The sequence below is a fragment of the Haemaphysalis longicornis genome, unplaced genomic scaffold, assembly GCF_048455015.1.
Source record: "Haemaphysalis longicornis isolate Haplotype H1 unplaced genomic scaffold, Haemaphysalis longicornis Haplotype H1 scaffold_1, whole genome shotgun sequence".
NCBI classification, from domain to species: Eukaryota; Metazoa; Arthropoda; class Arachnida; order Ixodida; family Ixodidae; genus Haemaphysalis; species Haemaphysalis longicornis.
Genome location: NW_027526203.1, coordinates 327,700,445 through 327,712,428, shown reverse-complemented (window position 1 = coordinate 327,712,428; position 11,984 = coordinate 327,700,445). Strand labels below are relative to the sequence as shown.

The 11,984-nt window shown below is 48.0% G+C and overlaps 1 pseudogene; it reads right to left on the bottom strand.

Annotated features, from left to right (window-relative positions):
- Positions 1–1,069: 1,069 nt before the first annotated feature.
- LOC144159610 (E3 SUMO-protein ligase ZBED1-like) lies at positions 1,070–11,615 on the bottom strand (annotated as a pseudogene).
- Between the last annotated feature and the right edge of the window lie 369 nt (positions 11,616–11,984).

The following is an 11,984-nucleotide window of genomic DNA, read 5'->3' as shown; positions in this document are numbered from 1 at the left end:
TACTCCTGCCAAGTTTTGAACTGCGACACACACTCTAAGTCCCGCAGTGTGTCTTCACCACAGCCGCACTGCTCCAGAATGATAAATTGAAGGGACCAAGTGTGCCCATTCGACGAATGACGACGCTCAACTTAGCATTTGACTAAAAAAATAAACGCGCTTTTCTGGAAGAAAGATGGTTGAAATGAGAGGCTTTCTCCGATACAAATGCAAAATCCATTGTACAATCAGCAAAAGTCGAAATTTATGACAACGCCCACGTCAGCGAATGTGAATGTTATGATTTCTTATCTATTAGTTTGTGATTGGGTCGCCTAAATGTGCAGATTCGATTAGCCCAGACTGTCGTTGAATTGAAATTTGGTTAATTGGATTGCGAAATTTGCGTCTGTGTCGGAGAATCCTTCGCGTTTCCTCAGGGTCGTCATCATCATGTGCCCTCCCATTGTATAAAATTGGCTCTCCTATTTATCATACTCACTGTCTTCCGTCCCACTGTCTAAAGTTGGCTTTCCTGCAGTGCGTTTTGCTGTAACTGTACATCGCCATGAACGAGGTATTAGAAAGCGTCGCTTTAAGAAGTGCACGTGCGCAGGGGCAGCCCGCACTGCGTGAATGGCGTTTCGCATTGCGCGATGTCCCAGCGCAGATGCCCTTTTCCCCTCGAATTGAATGCTCGGCCACGTCAGTGAAATTTGCACGCTGGGCCATTTCGATTGGTCATTCTGGAGCATTGTGGTGAAGACGCCCTACGGGGAACTTAGAGTGTATATTTCCTTTTCGATCATGAGCTAAGTTACCTACAGTTGTGGCGGCGCGCTAGCGGCCCCTTCTGTTTCTTTCTCCATCAGTACCCTAAAATGTTTTCCTAATGTCCACTGCAGACCAGTTGATGTTTTTTTCTGAAAGGTAAAGCCCAGTGGTTCAGGAAGGTGAACTTCCCATTTATTTCCGACTCAATGGACACTGCAGCATTCCATCAGTAATTGCTCAATTGTTTCCATATCCTTCGCACAACATGCACAACTGCCATTGTTTAACGACGATTTGCTCACACAGATCCTCGTGCTCAAGCAGCCTGCTCGGGCCCCAAAAGGCAAGGCACATCCTTTATAGCTATCCTCGAAAGTGTCTTTCCTGATGCCTGATCTTACGGTTTTATTTACCGCGCATGACTTTTTCGTCTCCCTTATTTCCCCCACATAACCGCCGCCGCTTGCTGCACTTACATTTTGCGGTCCTTGATAGTCCGTAAATCTGCACCACTAGTTTTGTTGTCGTCTGCTGTTGTACCCTCTTCCGCCATTCAGTGGCCACGCTTATAAGGTGGAGTTCCCTGGGATTTATTCTTGGCCATTTCTTCTTATCCATGTTCCTGAGCCTATCCTCCAAGCATATTTAACTGTGTACTTACCTGACTTCAGAGGATTTCCAGCCCATATCGTCTTCAACGATCTCAATTGTTCTTTTACCGCGTATCTTAACGCATCGGTCTGTCGTAGGCTGCTGAAAATTTCGATATACCGAACCAGCAAACACAAAATACTTTTTGTAAGCCCCGACGGGGTTGAAATCCATTCCGTAGTTCTTCCAAGAGTTTGTTTTTCGCCGCCCAGTTCAGAAGCTCTACTTCTAATGTTTGGATAACAAGCCTATTGAGCAATGACGTCACTGTAAGCGGCTTAGCCTTTGCGGATTAGACTCATCCTGCTTTCGCACCACTGCGTTGTAAGTCTCTTGGATGTTTGGCACTAATCAAGTGCGCATCGCACACTGTACTCAACTGCTGTGTTCGTATTTCGTCCGGTCCTGTTGCCCAGTTTTAAGAAAAATCTTAATCTGCCTTTTCTACTCAATAAAACTATATTAAACTTTTTACCTATGGCATTCCTTGTTGCTGTCTCTGTTCCATCAGGAAATGTTATACCCGTGTGGCCGAAGGTACGAGCGGTGGCTGCTTGTAGGCTGGGATAAGTTAATGTTATTCCCCTGTCTACAGCTCTTTATTTGTTGTTACCAATGCTTTTGCATGATTCCAGAATTTTACGGGAGTGCTAATGTCCTTCCCATGTGGCCTGCCACACACCGTTCAGTAGCGCGTTTCTACTAGTTTATGCAATTTCTATTTCCGTTCTTGGTACTGGTTCCACCTTAACTGCGCCTGCCTTCCCAATTTTCCTTCCTTCCTTCCTTCCTTCCTTCCTTCCTTCCTTCCTTCCTTCCTTCCTTCCTTCCTTCCTTCCTTCCTTCCTTCCTTCCCTCCCTCCCTCCCTCCTTCCCTCCCTCCTTCCTTCCTTCCTTCCTTCCTTCCTTCCTTCCTTCCTTCCTTCCTTTCTTTATACATTAGCCCCATCGGACGGTCCGCTTTGAGCCGTCATTCTCTTCAGCAAGTGATAAAATATTCCCGCAGGTAGGTCTCCGTGGCATTCTGTATCACTTAAGCAATCTGCTCTTGAAAAAAATGGCGCAGCTTGCACTGGTTGTGGAAGGCTGCAGAAACAGCCGAGCTGGCAGCCCCTCTGCCTTCGTCGGAGACCCGGGCTGTTGCACCTCATGTGGATTTCCTAGCTTGCCGCTGAAAGTTCTCCATGACTGGCAGGCCAGGCTCGTTTTGTCCGCAGCCTTTCACATCTTTCCCAAAGTGGACCACGTTAGCACGCTCTAGAACCCGCGGCAACGGGCTTCGCGAACTCGGATTCCGCGATCCCCACTTGAGGCGCGAACGTACGTGAACTGGCGAGGAGAACAGCATTCAAGAGGTCACGCCACGAACGCTGGGCAGAGTGTTCTCGAATGTCGAGCTCGCCGACGCCGGGAGCTTTTCACGAGGTGCACGCCAACGTGCGCTCGGTATTTTTTCTTGGTTTTCATTGCGAGCCCATAACGTGGCGCAAGCCCTCGCGCAAGAATGGACAACGCCGGCTGCTCCTCACGAGGCGCAAGCTCATGTGCGCTCGGCTGGCTGAATTTTCTGGTGACGCCCCATGGCGTAACTAAAAGTTTAAACAGCTCTGCTGTTAAAAGGTCTTTCGTTGGCCGCGCAGGCTCAGAATGACGTCTATCACACAGCTCTCTAGAGGCTATGTAGGCTAACCAGAAAGAAGAGGTCGCAGGCAACATTATTGTGGCTTGATTAGGCAAAACATCGAATCGGAGCAGAGTTCTAGGGATGGGCGAATAGTGAATTTGAGGTTCGAAGCGAATTCGAAGCGAATAGTGATTTTGTCGAATAATTTCGAATCGAATAGTTCGAATAGTACACATCGCAAATCTAAAAAAAATGAGCAACTTTTGACCTGATTAATGTACACAATTTTTTCTAATAATTAGAACTCACGTAGGCACAACATGTGTAAAATTATTACCAGTTGAACATTTATTGGGAAATCACACACACAGCTTTCCTTTGCTGAAATAACAAGTTTTCATGAAGAAATATCTGTTGCGCCACATGCTCTAGGTGCAGCCGTTTGCGCCGGCTGCTCATTGACACGTTTTCGTGGAGAAATACCAGTTGCTCCGCATTCTCTGGGAGCAGCAGTTCCCGCTGGCTGCTGACAACATTTCCAGCCGTTGAAAAGAGCCTCTCACTCCTCGCCTGTGTGGCAGGAATTGAGAGATACTTTTGTGCCACCCTGGCCAGCGCTGGGTACAGCCGGCTGCCATGGCTCTTCCACCACTCCAGAGGGTTTTCAGACCGCGGGAGCACAGGGGTGCCCAAGTAGTCTGCCACTTGGTGAGAAACAATGTCATTTGCACTCTGCTGCACTACACTAGAGCTTAGCGAAGAGAAAACTCCCCACAGACTGTTAGCTGGATCCTTCTCCATGTCTGGGCAAGGAGATGTCTGAGCACAATCTTCTGGCACCACCTCAGTTGCTGCAGCTACAAGTGTGGCTTTTACCCACTTTTTTTTACTCTCTTTTCGGTGTAACAAATGTCTTTGTATCGAGGGTCAACTAGCATAGCATTTGCAGGAACAAGTGCCATTTTTACGTCGGGAAACCTCGTTGCAATGTTGCGCAGAAGACTCCTTGCAAATGATGCTGTCTCCTCACCTTCATGGACATGCTCACACAGCACCACTTTTATGCAATGGACAAGAGGAATGACTTGTGAAAGTGTAGGGTAGCGGTCTGCGCACAGCTCTGTCGTTGCTTGGTCCAGGGGCTGCAACACGCTCACTGCTGCAGCCATTAATTTCCACTCTCTAGAGCTGAAGTTGCCACATCAGACTCGCAAAGTTCGAGTGATATAGGGGCACAGAGTTCGACGAGTCTCTCCATTATGGCATACTCGCTGTTCCAGCATGTGGGGACGTCTTGGATCACTTCGTTCTGGGCCATGCGCCTGTCCTTCTGGATGTCCATAAGGCGTGCACGTGCACGCGCGCTTCTTTTGTAGCGACCTAAAATTGATCGCGCCTTGGCACAAAGCTGGGAAAAACTGACCACTTCCCTTTTGGCGTCACTATGCAGAGCTGCAGGGTGTGGGCAAACCAGAGAAGTCCCGACCAGTTGAACTTGGCGACCGCTGAAACAAAGTTCCTGCCGTTGTCAGTGACGACAAAAATCGGGATGTGGTCGGGCAGGCCCCAATCGTCGATCACGTGTCGTAAAACCTGAGCTATGTTTTCTCCAGTGTGCTCCTGTGGCATCGGCTCCTGTGGCAAAAAATGTGGTCGATCCCTCTTTCATAGGAACCGGTAAAGCACGAAAGGGAAATGTGCCTTCACTAGAACAGTTGAACGTTTATTGTGCTCCGATATGAACTTGCACATCGCTATATATATTTCGTCTGTATGGCACCGTTATACGCATCAACGTTAGACACTGGATTGCACGCTCCGGTGCATTGCGTAAATCCCAATGAAACCGCAAACGCTCGCAAACCGTCCGTGTGACGTTACGACACCAAACGGGTTGTCAACGAATCGTTTGGTGAATCAGCGAATTACGGTTAGCTGCAGCGAAAGGAGCAGCGGACCGTGCCACGAGCGCGACATTCGCAAGTCGGCGTCGATCTTACTCCGTGGTCGTTGCCTTACAGGCTTCTCCGCAGGCTACGCTGCGTGTCCACCGTACACGTAGGCACTGGCATCGAGGCGCCAACTGTGGACGCTCATCAGCGTCATGATGCACTATTTCGCTACGCCTCTCCTAGACGGCAGCACCATCTGAAGGGAAGGTTATAAGGCGCCTTTGTCGTCCTGTGTACGCGTCTGTTGTAGCGCAGTCCGGAGTGCGTTTCGTACCTCCCCTTGCGGCGAAAGAGTTCGTGGTTCAAACCCCGGCGCAGCCGCGTCAATCGAAGTTTTTCTGGCGATGTCGTTTAGGTGACTTATATGGCGTCAGTGAGATTTTGGTGTATTCCGGCATAAAGCACTTTCGTGTTAGAAACGGGGACTCAAGTAAATAGGCGTCATACCGAATAGTATCCGATCCTTTTTTGAGATAACTGCTTCGTCCCATTGATCTTTTTGTGATCACTGGATTTTTCAGCCTGTCGAAGGGTTGCTTGATTGATCCGCAATGCGAAGGAACCTCAGACACTAAGTGAATTTTCCTGGAACAATGTGCGCTTGTTTTCATAGTGTTTATGCAATTCAATCGCACCCGCCGGACGGGGTGCATCTTCTTGACGCGTGCGTGTGTCTTCCTGACTTCTAAGGTATGTGTCAGTGACTGTGCTAGTATTATCGAGGGCGTGCCATTCTTAAAGTGAAAGCATTATACTCCTCATGAGTTGAAAAATCGGGCGTCATCGTTGTCGGCTAGCACGAAAAATGGGCGACGGTGCAAACAAAGTTTAAAAACACGTAAGGATGATCAGATTGATGTCTGAGAGGTTCGGTGAGCAATGTAAGTTATTAGCTATAAAAATAGCATATTTCAGAAACCCGGGCCTCCGGGATACGACCCTAACCCTCTACCTGGTTTCGGTGGTTTTCAGACAGTGACACTGACTGCGGTTTTCAACCAGTGAGAACAGTTATTTTAAACTCTTCTTACAGGCTGCTGGCGTCCCTAGTGCGTGCGTAATAGGGCACTTGACGGCTCAGCCTGTGAAGAGGAGGTGCACGTGATTGCACGTGAAGTGGACAGATGCACCCCAGCCACCGATATTGTTGACTGTGAGAAAGTAGTACAGTGGCATCGTCAGTCTTCCGTCTGTGCACGTGGTGTACCGGTTACTTTCATTCCGCCATGTCTAACGCTATCTTAACTACTGGACTATATACGGCTTTCAGGTCAAGTCCCCGGGCCTCTAGGCCGTTAGCCGACATCAACAGTGCGAAAACGCGAGGTTGTATTGGGCGACGTCGCAGCTGCAGCCAGCTTGGCTTCATGTCACCCAAGAATTTCGAACCCCAGTTGTAGAGTGACGTCGCCGCTTGTTACGCCGATTTGTAGTGAAAAATGGCATGCGAAGCGAGTCCGAGTGCCAAGTAGGCGGCAAGATATATATAGGATAAAATGGGTACGATCGACGGCAACGGAATTGCGAGGCTGCTGAACACCGAAAGGAGCGGCAGGCATCCAGTGCCGCTACACGCTTGCAGTGGTGCCCATCGACGCAGGGGAAGAATGAAAGCACGGTTGGAACAATACGCGGGCGCAGTTTGTAAACTACGGTCGAGAAACGCCGAGTTGCGGTCTCCTAAAGCCAGCGACACGTGTGCGTCTTCAGCTGATCCTGAAAGTTTTTTTTTACTAAGATTCATACATGGAATTTTAGAAATGCACGCTAGCGCAATCCTGAAGATCAAGCAATGAATTTTCCATTGATTAACCTCCCTCACATCGAGCCTGTTGGCAGATTCTGTATGTGCAGCTTCAAAGGACAGAGGAGTGATAAAAAACTTGTTTAGTGTGGTAACTTTTCCGCAGACGTTACCGATGATCCACTTACCCTTCACATTCTGGTGTGTATGTAAGGCGCGGATTACGACCTGTGCGAGGTGCTTCTCGCGGTGTCATGCACGCAGTGAAGGGTATCAAGGCAAAAACAATAGCTTGAATTTCCTTTGTAATATTCTAAGAGCACATTCGGGCAGTCCAAGCAGTCGTCCATGTACCGATGTAGCTTAGCGATGCCCAAGCAACTCGCGATACATAATGCCTCCTGGCTTTGTTGTCAAGCTGCTAACACAAATGCCCAAAGTGTGGCCGTTGGTGACGTATAAACTACATTAAATGATGTTGATTGTAGGGTTTAACGCGCCGACGCAGCGCAGGCGCTGAGGAGCGGCCGTAGTGGAGGGATCCGGATTAATTTTGACCACCTGGGGACACCTTTACCGTGCGCCGAAATCTCGTACGCATGGGCATTTTTACTTTTCGCCTCCATCAGAAAAGCGGCCGCCGCGGCCGGGAATCGAACCCGCGACCTCGTGCTCAGCAGCACAACGCCTTAGCCACTGAGCCACCTCGGCGGGTTAACTACATAAAGGAACGCTGGAAAAGTTTCCTTAACTTTTTTCCTATATCATAAATGCTTCCAGAACGTAGTCAAATAACACATCCAGTACTTAGAATATAGGGCCACAAAGTACCTCAATCAAAAATTACTGCTCTATGCTCAACACGTAACTTAGAAGTTTGCTCAAAAATGTTTTCTCTTTCCCGGTCCTGGCGTTCTTCAAGCGCTCAAATTACGTTGTTACAGTAATGCATGAGCTAAAAGCCGGCTATCTTCCAGTTCCAGCAATAAACGCTTTCTATAGCCCCTTTAGAAAAATAGCCAGAAAAGCAAAGCAGAAACGGAAGGCGCACCTGCTGCGATGAGCAAATTACGCAGTGCCGCTCCGTGCTGGTGATAACTATAGCTTTCACATGGCTTCCAGACGCTAAGGAAAGAGTGAAAGCGTTTATCGGAAGAGTTGCAGAGTTTATTTAACTTGAAGGGTGTGTTAACCACAATTCGTTGCCTCCGGCGCTACGCTGAGTTTCGTTTTTGAGTATTCCTTTCTTTTGAAAAAGACATTTTTTCGCACGGAAGCAAAAATAACAATAGAATAGTTCTCATGGTTCTAGTAAAAATAATCTATTCTGTCAAAAACCCTGAAATATTGAAACAAGAAGCAGTGCTTGTAACCAAATATCAGAGCGTAAAAAAATTAATTTCCCGAAAAGTGCGACATCATATTAGTAAGGGTAGCGTCCTGGGCACGTTGGTACTCCAGTGTTAAATAAAATGATTGCGCTAAAAAGGGACACGGACGGAGTGAGGACAGACACACACGGCGCCGTGTGTGTCTGTCCTCACTCCGTCCCTGTGCCTTTTTTGCGCAATCATTTTATTTATCATATTAGTCTTTGCCTTAGGACAGAATTATTGATCACCGTTAAAGCCTTGCTGCCACGTGCCGTCTGAGTCGAACCTGCACAAAAGAAAGCTGTCAACAAAGCTGCTCTCTACTTTCGATGAAGAGTTTTCTTTTTTCTTTTCCCAGCTGGTGGCATTTACTGCGAACCGTGCAGTAGGTGGAAAATTGGCTTTACGGAGTGCACTTCACGACTTTGTCAATTGACAAATTCGTGAAGGGAAGCCCGGCCTGTGAGTTAACTCCCAGGCCAGGCTTTTGTTTCTACAGTAGCAGAGCTGCGCTCCATGAAACTAGGATTACGCTGAGTGTACGGGGCGTTCCCCAGTACATATATAGCTCCTGGCCGGTAAAGGCATTTGTGCGTTGAATTTTGCAGGGAATAATCCTATACCTTTCCTTTTCGAGTTTCAACCTTCTCCTGCTTTTTCCGATCTCTCCGGAATGTTGGCAGCGAGGCGCCCCCTTTAAAAGCTGCGAAACGCCTGATGTTTCAGTACGACAATTGCCGAATTTTGGGTCTTGACCAAGGTGCCTTTTGATCGGCGTAGAAAGTCCGCGATTTTATTCGCAAACATTTCTCCGGGTGACAAGTAACTTGTCAGATGTGCTTCCGGAGGTTGGTACTTAAAACGAAAAGTAAAATCCTAATTGTAGGATTCATTGTTTCCACGATGATTATGTGAAAGCAATGTAACCATAAGGCCTTCAGGTGTGGATTGGGTCGCAAAGCTGTTCTGATCAATTTAACCTGACTTTCTGTCCTTTTTGATGCGCGCCTCAGGTTGCAAAGGCCTGATGCGAGTTCAGGAATTACTTTCAACCAAAGTGCATTACAAAAGGTGAATGAGACACTGCATCGTCTAAGGTGTTCGCAAACACTTCCGATGTGGCCTACATGTTTTCAACGTCCTATCTCTTAATAAAATATTTATATTTAAGCGATCTATCAGCTAATTACGCAAGGCATTCGTAGGACGCATAAAAAACTTTCTGCTCAAAGCTGTCTCAGATGTAAAACAGCTCCCGTGTAGATCCCTTTCACATAACCAAGCCTAGAATCAGTTCATGCGTAGATGAAGCTGTTTTTTTACATTAAATGGAAGGTGAAGTGCTTCCCAAAGAAATCGAGGTAGGCGCTATTTTCCGTCACGACAGGAAGCATCGCCAAAGTGATAGTTACGGCCAGCACGGAGCGGCACTGCCTGATTTGCTTGTCGCAGCAGATACGCCTTGCATTTCTGCTTCACTTTTGTGGCTTCCTTTTTAAAGCAGCTATCGAATGCGTTCATTGTTGCAACTGAAGGAAAGCCGGCCAATTGTGGCTGCACCGCTGTAATGATTTAATGTTGACTAGTACAGAAGTGACCACGTGCCACATACGCACAGCCAACTTGATATCAAGGTTCACCACATCCACCGGTACAACGTTACACTGACTTGCACGTGTTTCGGTCTTCTGTGGAATTGTTCTACAATAGCGTGCCCTCGGAGACTGATTTTGAACTGAGCATTCTCCGGGCAACCAGGCATAACGCAGTGCCGCATACTCCTTTCAAGGCAATGAAGGGGATGCTTTGAACCAAATGATTCGCGCTGTTCGACGTCTTGCTGAAAGGAGGTACAGACGGACAGAAGCTGTCAATGGCCTGGGAGCGTGTCGCAGAGCCCAGAATCTTGTGCAGCGTTATTTAAAGAAGCTTGGTCGACCGCTGGAGATCATTCTTTCCAAGATGAGACCCGCGGAAGCCACGTTCTAGAATATGGCAGATGGTTCGTGCATTGCCGTCTACACCCGCACAGCAATATTCATTTCCAGCTTTTGCTGTATACCAAAACACCCTAGACACAGGTGCTGCCGAAGACTTCTGCATTCCCACTGCAAGAAACGATGCTGCAGGCATGGCTTCATTACATTGCTCTGCTCCTCCAACTGCGGATAGCCGCCTGGACGTACCGTTTACGCTGCACGAGCTCATTGTAGCGCTCTCTGCTTGAACTCGTTCTAGAGGTCCTGCGCCCGATGGCATTATGTACTGTGCACTCTGTCATCTCGGAACGCAAGGAAAAATGCTCTGTTGGACCTCTACAACCTCTATTAATGTTCTGGGTCTGTTTCAAGCCACTGGAAAAGAAGTCGTTTTGTGGCTGTCCTGAAGCCTGCCAAGCCTCCACGAGACATTTCGTCCTATAGGTCAGTGGCATTGGCTAGCTGTGTAAGCAAAGTGATGGAGCGTATGATCCTCGCTCGTCTGGAATGGTTTCTGGAAAAGCATGGCTTGTACTCAGACACTATGACAGGCTTCCGCAAAGGACGTTCACCAATAGACAGCGTTATTGACCTTGTCACTATTGTCGAGAATCAGAAACACTGCCCTCGTCTGACACCTGCTGTGGTCGTAGACATTAAGGGAGCATTCGATAATGTATATCATGGTGCCATTCTGGGTGTCCTTGGGTCCATTGGAATGGGAGGACGAATGTATCAGTGGATAGCAAGCGATCTACGCGGACGGGTGGTTTTCATGATCACGCTTGGTGGCGGTCATCAATTGTGTGGTCAGGAAAACCATCCGTGCGCCGTGGTGAGTTATCTGATCACCCCGACACTCGCGGCGTGCCACAAGGAGGAGACCTCAGCTCTACGCTATTTACCCTAGTTATCATGGGTGTCACTTAAGTGCTTCCCAAAACAGTGTCAATATCTGTCATGCGAATGATATATGTGTTTGGACATAAGGCATAACTCGACTTCACGTGAAATCACGACTTCAAAGAGGAGTATCTGCCACTTTGGCGTAACTACACCGCCAGGGACTTGCAATTCCAGCGTCCAAGAGTACAAAATTGGCATTTACCCGCAAACCCATAATACGCTACCCGGTAAACATCGAATGCGCTGTTATTCCGTGTGTCACTCACCACAAATTTCTAGGCGTGACGATTGATAGAGATTTCTCGGGGTCAAAACATGTCTCTGCACTAAGGAAATTACAAAGTTTAACTCCCGTCCTTCAATATATGGCAAGTAAATCATGGGGCCCATCGTTTTTACCACTGTTGAACCTTTACGGGCGCTCTTTATGGGTATTTACAGTTCAGTGCCCCTGTACTTAGTAACCTTCGGCGTTCGTCACTGCGCGTGCTTCAAAGTACCCAGGCACAAGCTCTATGAATCTTTCTGGGGTTGCCTCGATGCACATCAACATGTGGAACGATCTCACAAGCGCGAGCTTGCCCAGGTCAAGTCTACCTTGCCCAAAAAGCTCTTCGTGTGCACCTCCGACATGGGACAAGATGTCAGTGTCATCCACTATTGAGTGTTTTCAAATATTGAACGAACTCACGCTACTCCTGAAGTATCTCGGCGCAACAACATTTCATGCCCTGCAGATTTGCAGTCGTTAAAAACTCAGATGTGCCTCTATGGGCTGCTCTTCAGGTGGGGTTATCGGATCCTGCAATCGGTAAAAAATCCTACATGTCGTCTTCAGCCTTAAGACAACTTTCACTATTTTGCATCAGTGAAATGTACGGGGAGGCTTTCGTTCATTTCGTTGTGTGTTTTCGTTGACGGCTCGGTCACAGCGTCTTGGTCTGCAGCGTCAGTGGTTATGACTGGGAAAGAACTGATACAACGGCTCAAGAGTGCTCACAG